The 21845-nt window shown below is 38.7% G+C and overlaps 1 protein-coding gene across 2 annotated transcripts in view; it reads right to left on the bottom strand.

Moving 5' to 3' along the window:
• The window catches only part of TNRC6B (trinucleotide repeat containing adaptor 6B), a 249751-nt gene that overhangs the window by 197207 nt on the left and 30699 nt on the right, over nucleotides 1-21845 (bottom strand). The window lies entirely within an intron of this gene.

Raw genomic sequence — 21845 nt, 5'->3', positions numbered from 1 at the left:
TAGTAAGCAAATTTATTAAGGTCCCTTTATAGACCAGAATGGCTCATTTTTAAGTCAAAGTGAAACTAAAACTTTAAAAGAGATTTCTGCTTCTGGGAACGGTAAACTAGGTAATTCGGACCAACCATCCTGCAGAGACTGCCAGAAAATCTGAACAAAATATAAAAAATATCTTGAAGGCAGAGGAGCATTAACAAGTTAATTATGAATTGCCAGTCACAAAACTCAATTCTAGGAGAACTATATAACTCAACATGAAAAACAAATAATAAAGCTTTTAGAAGGTAATACGGGATGATGTTTTCATGACCTAGGGGTAGAGAAGGATTTCTTAAGCAGCATACAAAAAGCACTTATTATTAAAAAACAGATAAATCTGACATAAAAATTCAGAATTTTTGCTCATCAAAAGACATCCTCAAGAAAATGAAAAAGCAGGCAATGTAAAACCAACAAGGGGTGCTTATTGGAAAGAACAAAGAATTCTAAGATGGAAAAAAAACCAAGATAACTCAATAGGAAAATAGGTAGAAGACTAGATGAGGCACATCACCAAATAAACAAAAACAAAAAACTGCATTATCTAACTGGTCAACAAACATATGAAAAGGTGTCTAGCCTCAATAGGAAGTGAGAGAACTACAAAAGAAAACCACAATGAAAAATACAAAGGAAAATGATAATGATATACCATTATAAACTAGAATGGCTAAAAACTATTTATTTATTTATTTATTTAGTAAAGATTTTATTTTTCAGTAATCTCTACACTCAACATGGGGCTCAAAATCACCACTCGGAGATCAAAAGTCACATGTTGTATTAACTGAGCCAGCCAGGCGCCCCATGAATGGCTAAAAATTTTAAAGTCTGATCAGGGCACCTAGGTAGCTCAGTTGGTTGGGCATCTGACTCTTGATTTTGGCTCAGGTCATGATCTCACTGTTCATGGGATCGAGCCTCGAGCTGGCTCTGCGCTGGTAGCATGGAGACTGCTTGGGATTCTCTCTCTCTCTCTCTCTCTCTCTCTCTCCCTCTCTCTTCTCTGCCCCTCCCCCACTGGCACACACGCACATGCGTTCTCTCTAAAAAATAAATAAATAAACACAAGAAAACAGAAAATGAAAGTCTGATAATAACAAGAGTTGCCAAGGATACAGAACAACAGGAACTGTCATACACTGATTATGTGAATGTAAACTGTTATTTCCACTTCAGAATACAATTCTCCATTATTCTAAAGTTAAAGACAGACATACTCTATGATCTAGCAATTCTACTCCTATGTATTAAGCCAGGAGAATTAATGCATACATGCCCCAAAAGAAATATACAAAAACATTCAGAGTGGCACTATCCATAACAGCCCTCAACTGGGAACAATCCAAATATCCCAGTAGTAGAATGGATAAATATCTTCTGACATATTCACACAATAGGGTACCATACAGTAATGAAAATGAAGGAACAAGAGCCAAACACAACAACATGGATGAATCTTGCAAACATAATGACCAGACAAAAGAATACATACCAGGTGACTCTGTGTTCAAAATTAGCCAAAACTATAATGTGTAGAGGTATGCAGGTGGGAAACGTAAAAAGAAAAAAATATCAGAAGAGTGGTTACCTATAGGTGGGAAGGGAAAACTCTGACAAGCAAAAGTCGTTATGAAGAGGCTGCTGCGTCCCCATAATATCCTATTTCTTGACCTCAGGAGTGGTTATTTTTAAATTAATTCATTAAGTTTGACATTTGTATTTTATGCACTTTTCTGGCTGTGTGCTCTATTTCACAATAAACAAGAATGAACGCAAACAAAACTAATACAAAGGCAAAAGCGCTACCTTTCATTTGACAATTAGATCACCGAACCCCAGTTCCTCAGAAGGCATTCTGGCCTTTCATTACCAAGCCCTGTCTTCCTAGTCTCGCCTCTTGCCATCTACCTTTTTTTAACAAGTAGTCTGCCACATTCGCTCTCAACCAGGTGCTTTCTTTACTTTTACTCATGATATTTTTCTGTCCAGAAAACCATGTAGACAAACCCCAATCACCCTTCTGCCAGACTAGGTACAAACTGTCATTGAAGATACAACCTGGGTGTCATCTCCTATGAGAAATCTTTTCAGGAGACACAGACTCTGCAGTCACACTGCCTAGTTCAAATTCTAGAGCTGCCATTTACTAGTTCTGTGACTTTGGTTGAATTACCAACTTTAGTTTTATTATAGCTTCCACATCTGTAAAATAGGATAAAAATATTATCTGTCTCACTGGGGAGTGTGAGGATTAAATGAGTAAATATATGCAAAGTGTTTGGAACATGCTTGGGACAGAGTAAGCACTAGGGACTAGCTATTAGTATTACCCAGTATTAACTAGGTATTAGCTATTTATTATGACTATTATCAATACACTCTGATAACCCCCTCCCTATACCCAGAAGCCCCTCCACATTAGATACTCTTCCTTTGGGGTCCCATGGTTCAGTATTACAATTCATTCTCTTGTATACAGCCCTTATGGACAGTTAATTCTTTGAGAGCAGGAACTAAATCTTTTACTCCTCAATCCCCAACACCTAGCACAGGGCCTGGCATGCACTAACCTTAACCCTAACCCTAACCCTAACCCTAACCCTAACCCTAACCCTAACCCTAACCTAACAGTAGATGCTCAGTAAATATCTGTGGAATGAATAAGCCACAAAGACTCCAAACATGGATCTATATCACATATAAAAGTTGTCCTCTGGTGCTGAAATGTGCCCTCCCCTGTGTGTATGCCACAAACTAGAAGCACAGCCTTGACAGATTCCTACAATTACCTCAGAATATGGGTATAGACTCCTCCCCCTGGTAGCAACAAATGAGACAAGTAATAATTTGTCCTATCTACCTCTTGTGAGGCTCAAATGATAATAACTATGAAAATATATTTTTTTAAGTGTGAAGCTCTATTATATGAGGTTTTATTGCCTTAATAAAACGACAGGATTATTGTTGAATTGCAAATCTGGAAAAGGCTTTAGGGAGTAACAAGGAATTAATATAATATAAAAATGCAATCTCATATGTTCTAAGATAAGATTTTTATTTTAAAAATAAACATTAAATATTTATTATTTTTAATAATAATTTGCATATATTGCAATAATAATTAAAATATTTTGCAACAGAATGTCTCCAATTTTCTCAATTGGTTATTAATGATTTAGGTAATACCAAAACAAACAACCATGTATGTTCACAGCAGCATTAATCATAATAGCCCAAAAGTGGAAACAACCCAAATGCCCATTAACTGGCAAAAGGATACACTGTGGTCCATCCACCCAGTAGAAAACTACTCAGCAGTAAAAAGGAGCAAGCTACGGATACAAACAATGGGGGGAACCTCGAAAACATGATACTCAGTGAGAGAAGCCACTCGCAAGAAATCTCATATTGTATGATTCCACTTACATTAAATGTCCACAAAGGGCAAATCTATAGAGACAAAAAGTAAATTAGTGGTTGCCTGGGGCTGGGAGTGGGAACACCAGGCCGCAAATGGGTATGCAGGGTCCCTTTGGGCTGATGGAAATGTTCTAAAATGGGGCTGTGGTGATGATTACACAATGGTGTACACTTAAAAAGATGTTTTAATTGTACACCTAAAATAGGTGAACTTTATGGTGTGTAAATTATACCCCAATAAAGGTGTTTTTAAAAAGACAAATGTTCGGCACTTTTTTACAGCTAGCTGTAATTCTCACATCTTTAAAATCTCACCCCCACATGGGACCAAAGAACACAAGCGTATAGCATAATAAGAAAAGTTAGCTTTTAAAAACAAAGCAAGTTTTAAACGTCATGTACAAAGTATCTTAAAAACCCAAAGTGCCACCTCCTTACTTCTTTTCCAATCCAGTAGCAACAAAACGATGATCTTGATAAACAGGCGTTCACTGTCATTTGTTTATTTCACCCCACCTGTACAAACACACATTCTGGCCTCATCTGCATTTATAATTGCAAATATGAATATCTGGCACAATGCCCCCCTCTTATAGCCAAATGGCAAGCATAAGAAAAAGGTAAATACAGAAAGCACAGTGTATAATGAGATTAAAAAAATGTTGTACATCTGATAAACAGGATTTCTAAATAGAGTTTAAATTAACACTCAGAAATCGACAGTTCTTTATACAAATGTACTTCAGATTAAATTCTACATGAAGTCCTAAAATGCTATCCAAATTATTTTGCTGAACTGGAATTGTTAAATTGGATATTGCTTGAAGTAGGTCACTGGCTCGGGCTTGAAAGTATTTGGTAATGCAGAGATCTACTTGCAACGTCATTTGTCACAATGAGATTGGATTTAGACCTGGAGAAACCACACGGGTTGGGTGTCAACTGTCAGTTGTATTTTACATAGATAAATCTCATTTTAGATTTATCTCACTGCAGATTTCTTGAACAGGGAAATAACAAGATGAAAGAAGTGTTTCTGCAAGAGTAAATCTGGTGGCAGTGTTTAGAAACTGTCTCTTTGGCTTCCTGCTCCTTTGTTCCCCATATCTACTCGGTCTCCAAAGACCATTAAGCTTTCTTTTGTAATGTCTTTCAAGTTTATTCCTTCTCTCCACTTTTACTCTCACCACTATAATCCTAACTGGTGTCAGGAAAGGGTGAAGGGCAAGAAAACTAGGAAAAGCAAACAAACTAGAGACTATTAGAGTAATCTAAGATGGAAGTGAAAGGGACCTGCTCTCCAGCAGTGGTGCTCAAAGTGCGGTCCCCAGACCAGCAACATCAGCATCACCTGGGAACTAGACGCAACTGTAAATTCTCAGGCTGTACCCAGACGTATCAAATCAGAAACTGTGGGGGCAAAACCAGCAATGTTTGTAATGAGCCCTCTAGGTGATTCTGATATAGGCTAAAGTTTGATTGTTAGTGATATAAAAAAGCAGAACAAGAAGGAATGGGTCAAGACAAGAGAATATCAGAACAGGCTAAGAATTTCTACCACAATGTTCCTCCAATCTCCAACCTACCCTATCCAAAAAGAACTGCTCTCTAAACTGCTCTTTCAAGTACTATTCACTTTTTTTTTTAAGTTTATTTATTTATTTTGAGAGAGACAGCACGAGTGAGAGAGAGACAGAGAGAGGGGGAGAGAGAGAATCCCAAGCAGGCTACTCACTGCCAGCACAGAGCCCAATGCAAGGCTCGAACTAACTGTGAGACCATGACCTGAGCCCAAACCAAGAGTCGGATGCTTCACCGACTGAGCTACCCATGTGCCCCTAAGTACTATTCACTTCTGATATCACCACCCTCTAACACGGCTTACATTCAATCTCTCTTCCCACTAGTCCTCATCCAATATACCAATTTGGTTGGTTCCATGGCTGGGGCTCTAGACAGTCAAGAAGAGAGGAAATGCACCACATGTGAGAAATTCTGATATAAAAGGCCCTTCAAATAAGTGGAGAAAGGATGAATTTTTCAATAAATGGTTTTGGAGGAACTGGCTGGTTGTTGTGGGAATGGAGAGTGCATGTTACTCTGTGCACCAAAATAAAATTCCAAGTATATCAAACACTTTAATTAAAAAGCCAAAAGGAACACAATAGATTAAATCATCATAAAAATATTTTTATCATCTTCAGTAAATGGTCTTCCTAAAAGCATGATAACTTCACCCAGAAGGCTTAAAAGAAATTTCTAATAAATTTTACTACATAAAAATCTAAAACTTGTCTATGGCCAAAAAAAAGATCATAAAATAAAAAGTATACTAATAAAACATTTGCAGTGCATAACAGAAAAGAGTGCTCTCATACTGTTAAGAAAAAAAATGAACACGGGGCGCCTGGCTGGCTCAGTTAGAGGAACACACAACTCTTGATCTCAGGGTGGTGAGTTCAAGCCCCATGGGTGTAGAGATTACTTAATTTAATAAAATTTAAAAAATAAATCTAATTAGATAATTGCAGAAAGGAAAAGAATATACAATTCACAAAAAGAAAAAAATTTAAATGATATAAAAACCTAAATCTAATACTTAAAAAAAAAGATTTTTACACCTAGCAAATTGGCAAAGATTAAGATTGACAAAGTTGGGTGTGGGGACAGCAGCACCTTATCATATTGATGGTAGAAAAGCAATTTATACACTACTTTTCATAGCATAAAATGACAACATCTACCAAAATTTAAAATATCCATTTCTTTCATACAGCAATTCTACTTCTCCTAAGAATGGAGTCTACCAAAAATACTCATAAGTGTACAAATACATTTGTATAAACATGTTCATTGCTGCTGCTGCCCTACTATTTGCAATCCTGAACAGTAATCCTCAATGAACTTAATGTCAACCACTTGGAGACTGGTAATAGAAACAACAGAATATTCTGTAGCTGTTAAAAAGGAGGCTATGTAACATGGACAAGGTTCACAACATCTTGTTAGAGTAAAAGAAAAGCCATCATAAAACATCATGTATAGTTTAATCTCTTATGGCAAAAAAAAAAAAATATATATATATATATATTATATATATATATAATATATATACCTTATATTTACATATTACACACACACACACGTGTGTGTGTGTGTGTGTGTGTGTGTGTGTGTGTGTGTGTGTGTATGGAGGTAAAAAGTTATTCACTGGTATCTGAGGTATCTGACTACAGGAGAGGATTGGTGCCTCTAACCCATGTGGTTCAAGGGTTAACTGTATACATATAACAGGTACATATACTATACTACATGTAGCATATGTATACATGTAATGTATACAATGTATAATATAGCATATATAGGTATATGCTCTCTCTATATAGATATAGATATAGATATAGATATAGATATAGATATAGATATAGATATATTATATGCCAGCATAGAAGTATAGGGGAAAAGTCTGGCAAGATATACAACCTTTAAAAGTAGGTACCTTAAGGAGTTAGGGGAATTTTCCATTTTCTACTTCATAAACTTCAAGTTCCTTTCAAGGAACATGAATTGCTATTACACTAAAAAGTAAATATGATGTCACTTCTTTGTCCAAAAGTTTTAAAGCCTCCCAGCCCACAGAGAATATAGTCTGAACTTCTCAGTCAGATGTCAGAATGGTCCAGCTATGCCACCTGATGCCTTTACCCATCACCAAGGTGAACTCCCCTAATGTGGCAAGTTAGGAAGGGGTGTCTGTTCTCCTTCCTTCATGGTATGCCGGCTGAAGCCTGGTACTACCTCTGATAACCTTTCCTTCCATTATCAAAGCTTTTATTGTGATAGGCACACTGGAATGGCATTCTAATTTGTTCTTTTCAGAACAATGTTGACAGAGCTGCTCAAAAAAACTAACAGATTCCTTCAACTGCTTTTGTAGGAAAATAAGTTCACATGCCAATGTATGGGCTGACCAATACAACCCCACCACTGAAAACCAAAATGCAACATGTTTTTTGGCTAATAAATATTAAGAAATAATGTTTGGTTTTCATAGCCATTTGTTGGCATATATTCCACATCCTATATAACACGTGGTTTTTGACAGTTACACCTGTTCTGCAGCAGGAGAATATTGAGACAAGATTTCTTAGAAGACACAAGAGGTGGAGTCAGTTTTGTGATCTCTTTGGCTGGGGTGCAATGGGAGGGACCATCGAGTACTCACACAACACCCTGATCAAGTCCCACTATACTCATCTTACAAGCCCAACTCACTTAGTTGTCAAGGTATGGCAATATCACAACACCTATATGCCAGCGCAAATCTGACTCAGAGTTCATTTACAAAAACATCATGTCTTTGCAGGAGATCTGGATGCTCCCCCAAAATACTCTATGCTTGAGTAACAGAAACTCTTCTCTGCTCATCCATAATAGTAAGGGTTTCTTAGACTTTAACTGGGTAATATCTGACCTTTATTCTAACTCACTCCTGAAGGCTGATAACTGTCCTCGCAGCCCTCCTGAGAAAGAAGTGACCATTTCAGTAGTACCCTGTGTCCAAAGATCTAGAATGCAAAGTCTCATAAAATTTTGGCCATGATCAGGGCACTTAGTGGTTGACTATTTATTTTGGATACCAATATGTTCAATATGACAGTACTTTCTGAAGTCAGTATGGTAGTCATGTTTGTGTTTCTAAGACAATTAACTTGATAAAATATGAATACTTGGGGTTAGAGATGAAAGGGGTACAGAGAAGCTAGAGTACATGGAAGACCTAGGCTAAAGTCACTAGGTCAGTGAGGTGGTAATGATATGGATAAACCACTGTAGTTGTCAATGGCATCTGCCTTGAACATGAAGGTTATAGGTTATATAGTGCTTGTTTTGACATCTACCTCCCTTCCCTACCAACTATGGGAGGAATGGGGTACTTTACTCATATCTGCATTCACAGTCTTTGGCACAGAGCCAATACTCAGTAAATATTTGCTAAATTAATGAAGCATATGCTTTAAGAAAATATAGGGTTACACAATAAAGGGACACATGGCAAAATGTGTAGTTACCTACATTTCCTGTTTCAATCCAGATTTGGCTGGGGATAACCCTGTACTCAGATTTCTCAACCTTCCTTATGGATAGAGGTGGCCATGTGTCACAGTGCTGGTCAGTAAGAGGCACCTCTTTTTTTTTTTTTTCAACGTTTTTTATTTATTTTTGGGACAGAGAGAGACAGAGCATGAACGGGGGAGGGGCAGAGAGAGAGGGAGACACAGAATCGGAAACAGGCTCCAGGCTCCGAGCCATCAGCCCAGAGCCTGACGCGGGGCTCGAACTCACGGACCGCGAGATCGTGACCTGGCTGAAGTCGGACGCTTAACCGACTGCGCCACCCAGGCGCCCCAAGAGGCACCTCTTTAGGTGAGGCATACCTTTTGTATGTCACTCTTTCCCCTTCTTCCAGGGGTTGGCCAGTAGGGAAGCAGAAAAGTGACCTTGCCATTATCAAGAGAGACACATCTAAGAACGGGTAGAAGGAATCCAAAACATTAACACCACTGTGGACAGTAACAGCCTTGGACTTCGTATTTCTCAATTTTATGTTGTGTAAGAGAAAATAAATCTCTAGTTGGTTAAAGCAAACTTGAATTTTCCATTACATGTAGTCTAACTTATTCCTAATTGATAAAAGTACATAGCAATAGAAGGAAGAATTATGAGACTACTGTAGTAATCCAAAGAACAATAATTTTGTTCTAATAACTGAATACGTGTAGTCTTCTTTCTTTGTGATAATATAATTGTAAATAATTCCAGGGTATATGATATCATTAAATGACAGCACTCTAGCTAGCAGCTCAATAGTGATTTGAGATTATCTAACTAAATGAGAATGTTTGGAAAGTGTGTTGATGCGTATACTGCACTGACATATATTGTAGTGTCATCAGCAATAAGACCAACTGAAACAGATGAACTCCAAGATCACATAAAATTAGCAATAATCTCCTCTCAACTACGTGGAAGTGGTAATCAAAACCCAGAGTGGAAAAGAAAATTGAAAACATTTCAAAAAACACCTGCAGGAGAATGCTGCTATTCTAGCTGCATGTTAAGCCTCCTTTACTGGATATGTTCTACACTCAACATCTGGCCTTTCCACAGCTAGTGCCTACCAATTCGACGTTAAAGAATACTTCTTGCTGAAGTAATGTCACCGGGAAATTTTAATCCCTCTCAAGGGCATTCAGTTGTAGTTCACATTCACTTCTGAAGAAATGAAAGTAAAATATGTTGCTCTGTCCTCTGTAAGTTAGTACTTGTTGGTAAGTTGTAAGTTAGTACTGAGATCTAGAAATCAGATCAATTTGTATTGGAAAAGGAAGGTACATGCTTAATGTAGCACTAGCTTATAGCAACCAATAATAAGCTTTTGTTTTTTAAACAAGTTTTTTAAAGTATCATTATGAACTCATGAACTTTTCAGTTAATGTTTTTATTGGTATTCTAATTGTCTCACTGTTGGCCAAAGGGAGTCTTCTCATGTGTGTGTACTCTTACATCTTTTTGATGTGACCCTTGTCATAGTCTTTGATGACTTCCTTGCTCTATGGTATAATAAGGAATTCTACATTTATCTTGCATAATTCCTGCTGCAGACCTGGAATAGCTATCCCAGGAATCCTTCTTCCTTTTAGTGAGAATTGGTATTTCAAAACCATAATTTAGACATTAGGCTTACATGCTGCTAACTGGGTTGGCCACTGTTTGTAGGCCTTTTTGGTGTAATGTATTAAGTAGCTTTTTTAAAGATAAAATATATCAAGAGTTCACACTAAAACTTCCAATTCAAAATTCAGTTAATCAAGAGAGTGAGAAGACAAGCCACAGAATAAAGAAAAATGTTTATAAAAGACTTATCTGATAACGGACTATTACCCAAAATATACAAAGAAATCTTAACACTCAACAGTAAGAAAATGAACAACTCAGTTAAAAAACAAACAAAAGACCTGAACCAGACACCTCACCAAAGAAGACATACAGATGGCAAATAAGTATATGAAAAGATGCTTGACCTTGTATGTCATTAAGGGATCACAAATTAAACAATGATAAATTGCCACAACCCACTTATTAGAATGGCCAAAAACTGAAACACTGAAAACATCAAATGTTGGAGAGTATGTGGAGCACCAGGAATGCTCTTTCACAGCTGGAGGGAATGCAATACAGTACAGTCACTTTGGAAGATAGCTTGGTGGTTTCTTACAGAACTGAACATAGCCTTACAATCCAGCAATCACACTCCTTGATATTTACCCAAAGGAATTGTATATCTACACAAAAACCTGCACACTGATACTTAACAGCAGCTTTATTCATAACTGCCTACACTTGGAAACAACCAAGACGTCCTTCAGTAGGTGAACGGATAAATGAACTGTGATATGGCCAATGGAATGTTATTCAGTGCTAAAAAGAAATGAGCTCTTTAAGTCATGAAAAGACATGAAGGAAACTTAACGGTATGTTACTAGGTCAAAGAAGCCAATCTAAAAAGGCTGCATACTATATGACATTCCAGAAAAGGCAAAACTAGGAGGTAGTAAAAAGATCAGAGGCTGCCAGGGGCCCTTGAAGAGGAAGGGACAAATAAGGGGAACAAAGGATTTTTAGGACAGTGAAACAATTCTCTATGATATTATAGTGGTGAATACATGTTTTTATACATTTGTCAAAACACTGATTGTACAACACCAAGAGGAACCCTAATGTAAACCATGGACTTTGTATAATGAAATGTCAATGTAGAATCATCACCTGTAACAAATGAACCACTCCTGTGCGGGATGCTGACAGCAGCTGGGGCGGATGGGGCAGTAAAATTTCTGCTTAATTTTACTGTGAACCCAAAACTGTTCTAAAAAAGTCTACTAAAAAACCAAGTTAACAGGGTTTTAATTAACCTTTTATTTTATATCTGTAACTCTTTTCACTCATGTTGAGAATCTGGGTCTCAACAACACAGCAAAATGATAAAATATAACATAATTACTCGTATGTATGATCTGGTAATACACACACAACCCCAGAATAAAGAATAATAATAATAATACTGACACCAATCACCAATAATATATGGACACACAGTTATATATATGGGTTTTGTTGTCGTTGCTACATTTTTTGCAGTTCTTTTTATCCTTAGGGTTGACACCACTAAGGATATAAAGCTCAAATTACTGAGTTTTAAATTTTGGGTTCTTTGTTTCTTTGTTATTTTTAATTTTTAAAGATTGCTTTTTTAAAAAAAATTAACCTTGCCTAGGGGCGCCTGAGTGGCTCAGTCATTTAAGCGTCCGAGTTCGGCTCAGGTCATGATCTCACGGTTCGTGAGTTCGAGCCCCGCGTCGGGCTCTGGGCTGACAGCTGAGAGCCTGGATGGAGACCGCTTCGGATTCTGTGTCTCCCTCTGTGTGCCCCTCCGCTGTTTGCACTCTGTCTCTCGCATTGTCTCAAAAATAAATAAACATTAAAAAAAATTTTAATTAACTTTGCCTTATAATCGTTTAAATCATTGCATAATGTCAAATCCACAAATAAACTGCTGTATATTCAAAGCAGTCTAGTTCCTATCTCTGTCCCCTCTACCCCATTTCCCTTCCTTCATCTCTCACAGTAAATTGGTTTTTAAGCTTTTATGACTTATTCTTCCATTTAAAAAATATAGACAGCAAAAAATAGAGAGAGAGACAGCAAATACTGACATCAAAATATGCTAGAAACCCTCATATTCAGAGCGAATGGAGGAACGCAGCACAAAGACCACTTGGTTTATAGTTACAAGACATGGTGTCCAGTTACTGTTTCACTACTTATTAGTGGACCTTGGGGAATTATCTAATTTTTCAGAGCTTCAGTGCAATTTTCTATATAATGAGGAAAGCATAATAGAACTTTCTACCTTATACAGTTGCTATGAGGATCAGATAAGATGTGAAAATCTTTTAAAGGTGTAATTGTATATGAGTACATTCTTGGAGTAAAGGTTTCTGAAGATTAGCCAAAAGTCATTCCATTTGTTAATAAAAATTTCTTTTACTCATAGGTACAAAATAAGCAGGAATAACTTATTCCTCTATTAAGAAAGAACCGCAGGGGCGCCTGGGTGGCGCAGTCGGTTAAGCGTCCGACTTCAGCCAGGTCACGATCTCGCGGTCTGTGAGTTCGAGCCCCGCGTCAGGCTCTGGGCTGATGGCTCGGAGCCTGGAGCCTGTTTCCAATTCTGTGTCTCCCTCTCTCTCTGCCCCTCCCCTGTTCATGCTCTGTCTCTCTCTGTCCCAAAAAAAAAAAAAAAAAGAAAGAACCGTCAAGGGGCGCCTGGGTGGCTCAGTCGGTTGAGCGTCCGACTTCGGCTCGGGTCACGATCTCGCGGTCCGTGAGTTCGAGCCCCGCGTCAGGCTCTGGGCTGATGGTTCAGAGCCTGGAGCCTGCTTCCGATTCTGTGTCTCCCTCTCTCTCTGCCCCTCCCCCGTTCATGCTCTGTCTCTCTCTGTCTCAAAAATAAATAAATGTTAAAAAAAAAAAATTAAAAAAAAAAAAAAAAAAGAAAGAACCGTCAAGAAGTACAGGGAGAGAAGATGAACTCAGAGTTCCCAGCAGGTTCAGCTTCTCCCACGAGAAGGACCAAGGGGTTCTGGGAAGTGGCATGTGGAAACCTAGTCCTTGGAGTCTGGGTCACCAACAGTTAAGTGGCTGTACCTCTAAATCTCCAAGAGAGATTGAGGCCAACAGTGCCCCTGTAAGACCTGGCCGTGCTGACATCTGTAGCTTTCCTAACCCCCTGCCTTCCTCTTCTGTCTCCAGTAAACCAGCTTTCCTCAGTTCCTCCAAGGCTTCAGGTTCTTTCCTCCCTCAGTACCTTCACACGTTAGTCCCTTTGCCTGAAAGACTTGTTCCCAGTGATCACCTGGCCAACTCCTACCTTTCCTGCCAATTTCTGCTTAAATGTTACTTTTTCAGAGGGGCTTTCCCTCACCTCCCAGACTAACTCAGATCCCCCAATCACTTACTCTTATAGCCTTCAGTATTTTTCCCAAAAGGCATTTATCAGGGTTTGATGTTACATATGTAGTAATGTAACCACTTGATTGGGAAAGACTTTTCCCACTAGATAAAAAGTCCTGTGATGGGCAGCAGATGTTTTGCTAATTTCTTTATCTCCAGTTCCTAGGACCATGCCTAGTTAGAGCAGGTGCTCAATAAATATGTGTGGAGTGAATGAAAAGCTTAAAGCATCATTTATAAGACTGTTGAACTAGATCCTGAATACTGGAAAGAGGGAAGTATCGAGTTGTTAAACACAGAAAAAAAATCTATAATCCAGAGTCTTCTCTAAGGGGCCATTATTCTAGTCCCCTCTAACTTAATTTATAATTTAAGTATACAAATATTCAAATTGTATAATGTATTTCCCTCTCTATATGTAATAAGTGAATTTTAGTGGTCAAAATATCCAGAAACAAGGACTCCCTATGCCTGTCACAAAAACTAAGATTTTTCACTTGTGATATAGCATAAGCTGAGGGTATTATGACAAAACAAAAACTTTCAAAACAAATTATTACAACCTCCTAAAAATGCCAAGACCCATAAGGAGGTGGAATCTAAAGGAAAAAAAAAAAAAAAAAGACTTAAGAAATATATCAACCAAATGCTATAACGATAATATTTATTTTTATTTTTTTGAAAGAGAGAGGGAAAAAAAAAACCATGAGTCGGGTAGGGCAGAGAGAGAATCCCAAGCAGGCTCCAGCCCAGCGAGGAGCCAGACACAGGGCTTGATCTCAGAACCGTGAGTTTATGACCTGAGCTGAAATCAAGAGTTGGACATTTAACCAACTGAGCCACCCAGGTGCCCTTATAATGATAATCTTAAACACTACCTGGTTTTTATGTAGCCAGAAATATGAAAGACTTATTACCATTTCTCTTCAGTGGACATGATGAAAAAAGTACGGCACACAGAGGACACACAATTTAAAAGGGAAGTTAAAACTTATGTTTTTTCTATCTAAAGCCTTCGTTTTCCTATCTCCTTGCAAACAAATGAACAAAAGCACTCCGTGTTTCTTATTTTTGTACATTAAGAATAAAATCTCTATCCATTAGAAATCTCTATCCATTAGAACATGTTTTTGAACTCTACTTAGATTCTAATAAGCATCTATTAAAAGTCTGCTGTACATGACCAAGCACCCAAAATTCACATAGAGCCTTTCCCACTGAAAGGAACCAGAGCTCCTTGAAGAAGTGGAGGATTCAGGACCGGGACAGAAAGTGTAGAAGACATCTTGCCATATCAAAAAGAAAGGATGCTATAAAAAGTCTTCAGAAGTCAACTTGAAGAGGCTCCTCCCCCTAGTCAGAACATGTGAAGCATAAATTTTTAAAAATCACTGCAATGGACTCACATCTATTAAATATCTTAAAATCCTGAAGTTCATAATATATATTTTTTTAAATATCATTGTTCTTCTCTGGACCCATCTATGCTAGGGAACCACATTGTTAATATGAAAACTGGTAAGTAAAGGGAAAGAATCAAGCATTTAACCTGCCTTTCCTGAATGAAGTATACCTCAGATTTTTAAAAATGTTTATTTACTTTTGAGAGAGAGAGCAAGCAGGGGAAGGGCAGAGAGAGAGGGAGACAGAGGATCCAAAGTAGGCTCTGTGCTGACAGAAGAGGGCCTGATGCAGGGCTTGAATTCACAAACCATGAGATCATGACCTGAGCTGAACTTGGACACTTAACTGACTGAGCCACCCAGGCGCCCCTAAAGCATACCTCAAATTAACCACAGAATTGATATGGGAAAGCCTCCCTAGCTAATTAATAGAGACAAATGACAAAATCAGAATACCACCATTTTGTAACATAAATGAACACAGCTAGGCATTGGTCTTCAATACCTGTTAACGTTACAGTAAGATGAGACAAATGCTATGACATGCCTCCTAATGGAAGTAAACACCACTTCCTAGAAAGTATTCTTGCCAAACAAAAATAACCTGAACTAGATCAAGCCTCCAGATACAACTACCAGTTTACACAAAATACAAAACAGAAGAACATGTCAAGCCCACCATGGGGATGTAATTAGCAAAACTGAGGTGAGAAACTATAGAACCGATGGCTAAGTTTATTTTTCAGATAAATTGAGAAGAAAAAGAAGAGAGGGGACCCTACAGATAAAAAGAGACTTAGGAAACATACTAACCAAATGGTAAGTTGGTACTTGTTTGGATCCTGGTGTAAACAAACCAACTTTATGAATCAGGGGAAATGTGAATACTGATGTTTTGTGTGTGACTTTAAGGAATTATTAAGTTTTTAGATGTGATAACTGTATTATGCTTGGAGTTGTTTTTTTTTTTTTTAAGATTCCTTATCTTTTAGAGATACACACCAGAATATTTATGAACGAAATATGCACGAGAGGCTACAGTCATCTAAAGGTTTGTCTAGGGCTGAAGGATCTCCTTCCACAAGGGCTCCCTCCCATGGTGGGTGTTAGCTGGAGGCCTCAGCTCCTCTCCACAAGAACCTTTTCACAGGCTACTTAAATATCCTCACAATAGGGCAGGCTGTCTTCTCACAGAGGGAGTGGTCTAAGAGAGCAAGGCAGAAGCTATAATTTCACACTGGAAATCATGTACCATCACTGCTTCAATATCCCACTGGTCATACAGGTCAAGTCTATACAACATGAGAAGATTACACAAAGGCATGAATACCACGAGGATACCATGAGGCATGAATACCTGAGGATCATCAGGGCCATCTTGGAGCTTAAGCTCCTGACCATGACTTTCAAAATCCTTCATCATCTCTGGTTCCTACTGCACTCCAACCTCATTTCATTTTATTCTTTCTTGGTCCTATAAGCTCCACTTCGCCAGCTTCCTGTCTGCTTCTCAAAGGTGAGGGCTTTGTATCTAGTTTGAGTCTTTGTATTAGCTGCTCCCTCGGCCTGGATTATTTTCTCTACTCACCCTATCATCATTCAGATCTAACCATAATGTCACCTCCACAGACAGGCCTTCCTAGCCACCCAGCCTGAAGGAGTGTCTACCCCTTTTCTGTCCCAGAACCCAATTTTAATTCTTTGCACAATACTTATCACTATCTGATCTTGAGGCACATCTGGCTCAGTGTTAAACTCTCCGCCCAATTAGTCATCACACTCAACATAACTTCAACATCCAAATGGGTAACCTAGCCAACCACCTTGGCCTCTCTGTTCTGTAAACTGGTCAGCTCCAAGGACCTTTTCCTTCACTCTGCCTCAACCACACCCTTCCACTGTCACCCCAAACTCAATCTGTCTTGCATCTCCTCCAAACTCAATCCACTATTTGGTCCTTCTAGTTCACTTGCTCAAGTGCCCCATGAAAACAACTTTTCAATTCCCACGAGACCTTCAATCCCTTGACCCCATCCTCCCTCTTCAGATTTCACTTTTCTTTTTATCTAGCTCAGATTTCATAGTTAAAGTCATAATCCTGTCCTCGCTAGAACGCTCAACTTTCTTCCAAGGTCTCTCTCTTTCGAACTCTATAATCCCAGAACTCAAGAAACTGCCTTCTCCATACCAAAAATATTGATGAAAAAGCATTCAACTAGGCCAATTATATTCACCATAAATTCAAGGTCACTAAACTGACACTCAATCTTAACTAGTAATCCTACTAGATTTCACTGTTTTCTAATTTTCCTCTCCTCAAGAAGGCTCTTTCTTACTGATTTTTCCCTCCTCTACAATCCTTGTGTCCCTTTTAGCTAACATCCGTTATTCTTTATTGAGAACTAAAAAACCCTAAAATTAAAACTAGAAATCTGTCATCTTCTCACAACCATCTTCAGACTATACCAGATTCATGTATAACCTACCTGAATCTGCACCCATTTTCCCTTCTTCCCTTGTTTTTCAACAGAAGGGAACTTCTCCTCTTAAGGAACAATCCCTCCACTTATGCACCCAATCCAATCCCTTCTTCCCTACTCTTGAACTCCAATCTTATAATTATCCCCTCTTTTTTCTCCATCAAGCATCATCCACTTTTTCCTGGATCATGCCCCATCTATGTATATTCAAGCTGTTATATATGACCTCTCTTAAGAAACAAATAAAAATTCTTCTTTGAACTCTATATCCCCCTTTGGGTATTACTCCATTCTTCTACTCCCTTCACAGCCAAACTTTATTGAAGTGGTTTAAAAAAATGTTATCTGCACTTTTTACCTCCCACCCATGCTGTTCAATCCATTCCAATATGACTTCTGCCTCCATCACCAGCAATATCCATTCTGCCAATCCAATATCTAGTTTATGCCCTCATCCTACTGGGCCTCCCAGCAGCACTAAATTCTGTTCATCATTCCCTTCTTCTTTGGAATAATCTCTTGATTTCATTCAACCGGTGATTACTGAGCACCAGCCCTGGCCAGGTACAGTTCTAGGCACTGGCCTGGGATACAGTGCTTCCGTGGCACCTCGCTCTCCTAGTTTCCTTTCTGTATTTTTCACTTCTCTTACTTCTCATCTTCATCCTCCTCTGACCTAGTCTCTAAATGTTAAGTAATTCAGAACTTAATACCAAGCCTCCTTTTCTTTACTGTCTCCTTAAATGACATCATCCATTTCCATGGCTTTAATTATTATCCTTAGAGTGTAAATGTCCCAAATTTATATCTGTAGCCTGGAACTCTGCTTGGGACTCTGGTTCTACTGTGTTCAATGACTTAACTGACATTTCCACTTAGACACCTCAAAGCATCTCAAACTTAATGTAATCAAATTTTAGCTCTTGACTTCCCTTCCAAAACATTCTTGCCTTAGTAAATCTCAGTAAATAACACAAGATCCAGCTCTCAAGCCATGAATCTGGATTCCTCTCCCATTTCAAATCCACCAGCAAGTTCCTGAGTCTGTCTCCAAAATACATCTCCAACGTGTTCATTTTTCTTCACTTCCCTTGCTATTCTCATCTCGTCTCAACTACTGCCACAGCTTCTCAACTGCTCCCATCTTTGTCTCCTTTCAGTCTTTCTGATATGCACCTTTAAAAAACAAAATTAAATCAGCCTATTCCTTGCTTGTAAGTCTTCAGCAGCACCACACTGTAACAGGAATAAAATCTGGACTCCTTCTCTTTGTCCTCAAGATCGTAACATGCTCTCTGCTTCTCTGCCCTCCAATGTCTCTCTCCAGTCTTCCTCGCTGACCTTTCAGTGTCTTGACCATGCTAAGGACTGCTCTCCTGTGGTGTGCTACATGCTACTCCCTCCCTTGGGAACACCCTCCCCTCTGGCTGGCTCCTTCTCAATCTCCAGTCTCAGCTAGAATGCAAACTCCTCAGACCACTTTATCTATGATGGTCCTTCCTGAAACGCAGCCTTTATTCATTCTCTTCACAGCACGTAACATTTTACAATTACTTATCCATTTATTTACTTAAAAACTTATTTTGAAAATGTACAAACATAAACAAAAGTAGAGTAAACAGTAACGAGCTCACAGATTCTTGTATTTTTATTTTATTTTGTAACTATATCCCCTGTTATACTATAAGCTCCAATGGATAGAGACTATATCTTTTTCTTTTTCATCCACGGCCTTGCACAGTGCCTGGCTCATGATAAACACTCAACAATTTTTTTGTTTGTTTGTTTCGTTTTGAATGAGAAGGAAAGTTAGAGATGACACTAAAGACATGGATGGCACCACTGAGAAAAGCAAAACAGGAGGGGAGAGTTTTGAGGACAGCTGGTAATTTATTCATCAGCCTACTCCCTGCCAGGCTCCAGACTAGGTGTTGAGTTTCAGAGATAAATAAGAGAAAGTCTTATACAAAATCTAGTGGAGATATAATAACAAGTAGTATTTACTCAGGGCCCCCTATGTTCTAGATACAAGACAAAGCATTTCAGAGGTATTGTCTCATTTAGTCCTATAATGACCCCGTAAGGAAGAAGTTATTATTATCCCCATCTTACACCTAAGGAAACAGGCTTATAAAGGTTAAATAGTTGGTAAGCAGGATACAAAGCTGGGAACGTGGTAAAGTCAGGTTTAGAACTTAGGCTATTCAGTTCCAAAGCCAAGCCACTAAATAGCACTGTGCGTCCAGATGTGCACTATCCTCTACAGCACTATGAAAAACCCTCTAACAGAGGCATGCACAGGGTGCAGTGGGAGTAAGCAGAGGACTCTGAGGAGGAGAAAGGGCCAAAAGGCTCCTTCAGAGGTGACCCCTGAGCAGAGTCTGAAAGTTTAAGCAGGAAATTGCTAGGCAATGAAGTCCAAGGAAACGGTATGTGCAAAAAAAGTATGCAGGCACTTGAAGGAGCACTATGTACCTAGGCTACTTCCAAGGATTCTTCTGTTTTATTTTTTAAAACTGAGTGCAACGAGTGCCATTGTGCTAGGAGCTTTGGATACCAGACAAAAGACAAAATTCTATGAGAAAGTTATGTACGAAGCACTATGAAAGTGTAAAGGAGGAAGGTTTCTTGCAGCCTGCGGGAAATCTGTGAAGGTTTCTCAGAAGAGGAGCCTACACTGGATCTTGAGGACAAATTAACCACATTAAGAGAAGAGGGCAGGCAGAGAGGGACTTGCACAAGACATGGGCATTTGATGAGGCAAGGAACACTTGGGGGACTGTGAGAACTGGATATGGCCAGATTTGGAGGGAGTGAATTACAGGGGGAGTGGCAAGAGATGAGGTTGGCAGCTAGGCACAGATGTGATCTTCAATGTCACTGTTGATTATTGGAAGGTTAAAAAACTGTCTAACAAAAATGCTTCCAAGCTACAGTTATTAAAACAGCGTGGTCCTCACACAGGGATATATAACCCAGAAACAGACCTATAACTATGAACACTGGGGCTTGCTGTAGAATAAAGGTGGCATTTCAGATCAGTAAAGAGAAGACACATCATTTAATAAATGCTACAGGGACAACTGGTTACCCATTGGAAAAAAAAAAACCACATTGGATACCCTCCTTCATATCTTGTAAGGAAATAAAGTTCATTTAGATTTGGGATTAAATATAAATAATAGAGGGGCACCTGGGTGGCTCAGTCCATCAAGCGTCCAACTCCTGATTTCGGCTCAGGTCATATCTCCTGGTTTGTGAGTTTGAGCCCCACACACTGACAATGTAGAGCCTTCTAGGGAATCTCTCTTCCTCTCTGTTCCTCTCCAACTTGTACACTCCCTCTCTCTCAAAATAAATAAATTTTAAATACATATACATATGTATATATATATATATACATATCTATATACAGAACCATAAAAATCTTTTTAAGACAAAATAATATTTTTTAAATAGAATATATGGGGTGCCTGGGTGGCTCAGTTAAGCGTTTGACTCTTGATTTTGGCTCAGGTCATGATTTCACGGCTCATGGGATTGAGCCCCACATCAGGCTCTGCACTGACAGTGTGGAGCCTGCTTGGGATTATCTCTCTCTCTCTCTCTCTCTCTCTCTCTCTCTCTCTCTCCCCCCTGTCCTTCCCCTGTTCTCTCTCTCTCTCAAAGTAAATAAATAAACATTTATGAAATAGAAAATAATTATATAAGAACTTTCTGGTTAAAACAGGAGACTTCAAAGGAATTTTGTTTTAATGGCAAACTAATGTGGCTTGCTTACCAACATGAAAGTTACCAAGTTCACTTTGTTGGAAAACAGTGGAAGCACTGGTCCAAAGCAGTGGTTCCCACCTCTTTCTCCTAGTCATAACTACCTGGGGAGCTTTGTAAAACCCCCAAAAGCATACCAGAGCTTCCAGGCTGAAGGAAAGGCTTAAAAGAGAGATCTTTCTCTAATAAATGTTTTCATTAAGAAAAAATACACATTGATTTTCAATAGCAATTAATTGTTGGAAAGGAATTATTTCCTTGGTCTAACCTCTTGATTGGGTTCAGAAAGGTCAGGAATTGAAACTGTTTAATATTTCACTTAACACTCAAAGACATATATACTCAGCACAGTATCGGAGCAAGTACTAGGCATACTGGGAAGAGTACTTAATTTGGAGGTGGAAGACATGGGTTCTAGAAACTACTACATAGTAGCTAGCTGTGTGGTACTAAACGACTCACTTAGCTACTAAACTCTGAAATGCAACCTGATCATCCGTAGACTGAAAATGATGATAATCCTAGACTCCTCTCCCACAGGGAGCCTGCAGTGGGAACTGAATGAGATCATCTTCCTTTGTAAACCACTCAATAAATATTTGTGGGATGACCGAATGAACACTCTATATACAGTAAGTTTTTCACACATCTA

The sequence above is a fragment of the Panthera leo genome, chromosome B4 (assembly GCF_018350215.1).
Source record: "Panthera leo isolate Ple1 chromosome B4, P.leo_Ple1_pat1.1, whole genome shotgun sequence".
NCBI lineage: Eukaryota > Metazoa > Chordata > Mammalia > Carnivora > Felidae > Panthera > Panthera leo.
Note: the sequence above shows the minus strand (reverse complement) of the source record. Positions and strands in the feature narration are given on the sequence as shown.